Genomic DNA, 3,759 nt, shown 5'->3' on the forward strand with positions numbered 1-3,759 from the left:
GCTTCGCAGCGGCTCACAGAGTGAACATTCGTTTTATTCAGGGGCATTGCTACAAAGCACACTTCCGGAACATTCTTAAGTGTTCAAATCAAACCTCAGTCTTCCAGCAAGTCTCTCTCAGGAGTGAAGAGATGAGTTTAGGCCATGACAAGCAGAAAACTGACTTTGAAGAATTTCTTACTTATATTTCCTCCATGTCCTTATTTGTCTTTTTTGAAGTAGAAAATAAAAAGGAAGGACAACAGTGTGACTATTACATGAGAGCTTGAAGAAAGGATGCATTTCACGGAAGAGACACTGCAGTTAGGCAAAGCAGAAAATGTGAACCTTAGAGCTTGCAGACACAGGCTCACTTGCCATCCTACACAGCCCTCTGCAATGATCTGGAATGATATACACAGTCTTGATCCTGCCTGCATCAACCTTCTGGGTGGGGGGAAAGGATATGTTGACTTTCAAACTACTTGCCATCTACTTGGCAGAGTTGTCAGAATAATTAATGAGTTAGTGTAATCATCTGAAAACACTATCTTCCTATCTTATAATGACACAATGAGTATATTTGTGATAGTATTCTGGGTTTTCATGAAATCTTGTAGAGTTTTAAAACTTTAATAATTTAGATCATAGCTGTGATAAACATTGACAATAAATAACTTTTTAAGGTAAGTTGATTTTTCCTCTCACATCTGAAAAGCATGAATATCACTTGTCCTGGTCAAAGGTGGTTGTCATTTTTCATTTGCCATAGAATATGAAATAAAATTCTTTGCATCCAATTATGTAATAGCAATGCCCTGCATTTTAATACATTTGCTTCACAATCTCCTTTAAAATATTTCTATCATACCTCAACCTGTTATAGATGATTTAATGAAAACCTTATCTACAAAGTATATAGTTTGGGAAGAAATTTATTAAATAAAATTATGAACTAGAGTTTAATGAGACATTAATAGAGAATGTTTTTAAAGTTATTTCCATGCAATAATTTGCTTAAGTTACTTAATTTATAAACCACTATAGCAATTTAGATATATAATATATACATATTAATTTTCTATAGCTGCTCTAACAAACGATCACAAATTGGATGACTTAAAATAAACACAAATTTATTATTTTACTGTTCTCTAGGTTAAAAGTCCAACATAGACCACACTGGACTAAGATCAACATGCTGGCAGAGCTGCATTTCATCCTGGCATTTCTAAAGACTATTTTATTGCCTTTTCTACCTTCTAGAAGCCACCTATATTCCTGGGTTCATGGAATTTTCATTTTCAAAATCATTTTCAAAGGCCACAATAGCAGGTTCAGTCCCTTTTACATGACCATCTCTCTGGTTATCTCTTCTGTGTCTTTTTCATTTTAAAGTCAAGTAATTAAATTGGTTCCATCCATCTCCAAGATAATCTCTCCATTTGAAGGTCATTCACAGCCTGGAAATTAGCAACCTTAATAATAATATTCACAGATTTCAAAGACTAGGAAATGGATCTTTTTCAGACTATTTTCTGCCATATCACAGTATATAATTATTTATAACAGAATATGGTAATTTATTATTATCTTAGGTCTATTATACTGTTTCTTTATCTAAAATGAGGGTTAAATAACATATGACATATTGGGTTATGTATTTTATATATTAAGATATAATCTATAGTAATTTGAACGATATAACATTATATGTGCATTTCTTCTACGTATCCCAGTCAAAATAATTTCTCCTCATGCTATATTTAGCAGCAAGATTTAAAAAAATAATAATAAGAAGAGAAAGAGAAATAAAGAGGAGTAGTAAATTACCCCTTTTAAATGGCTGAATGCTCCCTGACTGAAATCACTGCCAGGCAGTGAACCAGCTGTCGTGCAATTTGGGACAAATCAGAACTTCACTATAGTTGCCAAATCTGAACTCCATGACAATACCACCAAGACCAACTGAGACCAAAGGCTGGAATTTTGTAGGAACCCAGACCCCAAATTTGTGTTTTGTGAGTCCTGAGAGTCCCAGATCAGATTTAGCCTCCAGAATGTGCTGATACTTAAGTGGCCCTCTTTATACTCTAAGCACTAAGAAGAGCTGCAACATTTGCCAAAATAGCTACCATGTGTCAGATATTTTCATAGGAGTTACATAGTCTATCACTATTAATACAAATACTGCAATATTTTATTTGCGTAATTTTGTATGTATAATTTTATCCTCTCCACAGCCCTCAAGATAAACACTTTGTCTCCATTGTAAAGATAAGGAAACCAAGGCTCGGTGAGTAATGTAGTTGAGATTTGAATACTGGCCCTTTTGATCCCAAAGGTCATGTTTTTCCCTTATATCACGCTGAGTCTCCAATCCAAAATCCTGAAACAAGAAACTAAAGAAGTTACTTACAAATTTCAATTGCACTGAATATAATTTTGAATAATTATTAACTTCAAATAATTCAGTTCTCAGGTTGATATAACTAGAAATTTCTGGGGTGATCTCAAGATTTAATTTCATCCCTCTTTTACTCTAGGCCTCTGAGAGAGTACGTATGGTAGCCTGAATAATGCTTCCCCCTCCTCAAAAAAAAAAAAAAAAATCCACATCCTAATCCTTGGAACCTATAAATATGTTATGTTACATGGCAAGGAAAAATTAAGGTTGCAAACGAAATTACATTTGTTAATCAGATGACCACACAGAGATTATACTAGATTATCTGGGTGTGCATGATGTAATCCCAAGTAGCCTTCATGGGGAAGAGGGAGGCAGAAGTGTCAGAACAAGAGAAGGACTTGACTGACCATTGTTTCATTGAAGATGACAGGAATTCGCAAACCAAGGAATGTGGGCCGTCTCTAAAAGCTGAAAGAGGCCAGGAAACAGACTATGCCCTAGAACTTCCAGAAAGGAATGTAGCTGTGTTAACAGTGGTATTCTAGCCCAGTGAGACCCATGCTGAACTTTTAACCTCCAGAACTATAAAATAATAAATTTGTGCCATTTTAACTCTCTAAAGGTTTGTGGTAATTTGTTACAGGAGCAATAGAAAACTAATACAGTCGGCATTTATTAGACACACTTAGGGACCAAGAACCAGGCACTGTAAAGGGTTGTTAGAGGCTTGTTTATTATTTATGACATAGAATTTCATCCGTGAAGGAAAGAATGGCATATATGTGGTGGTTCTATACCTGGTGGAGGGAAGAAGAAAGGAGTGGAAAAATATTGGTTGGGCTCCTTGGGAGTTAAAAAAATTATCTTCTTTTGGATATTATAATTTAATAACTTGTTTAGCCTTTTCTTATTTATATCCTAATTTAAATATAAAGAAAATACCACTTTTTTGCATTCTATGTAAAAGGAAGAGATGAATACTTGGAAATTACTAATATAAAACTATTTTTAAAGCTGTTCTAACTTCAGTATTCCACCTAACTTTCAGATATTCAGAAATGTTTGATTGCCAGTTTTACACCCTAGTTCATCAGAAATAACTTGAGTTCAATGTTAACAGTACAGTCCTGGACTGTATTGCCCAATAAACTGAAATGCGGAAATCCAACTCAGGGTCTTTCTCCCTATACTTCTTTATAAAAGTGTATTTTTTCTCCTCAAGGAAATCTTAAATTATTTTTAAAAATTATCTTGAAAGGATATTATTGCATAATTGTAAGGCATTAAAATCTAAATACTAAAATTCAACAATTAAGATAGGGTTCACTTTGTGGTGAATCATTTGGTGAAAATAATTGAAGATGGAAAAC

Source organism: Pteropus vampyrus, unplaced genomic scaffold (assembly GCF_000151845.1).
Source record: "Pteropus vampyrus isolate Shadow unplaced genomic scaffold, Pvam_2.0 Scaffold133, whole genome shotgun sequence".
Taxonomy (NCBI): Eukaryota; Metazoa; Chordata; class Mammalia; order Chiroptera; family Pteropodidae; genus Pteropus; species Pteropus vampyrus.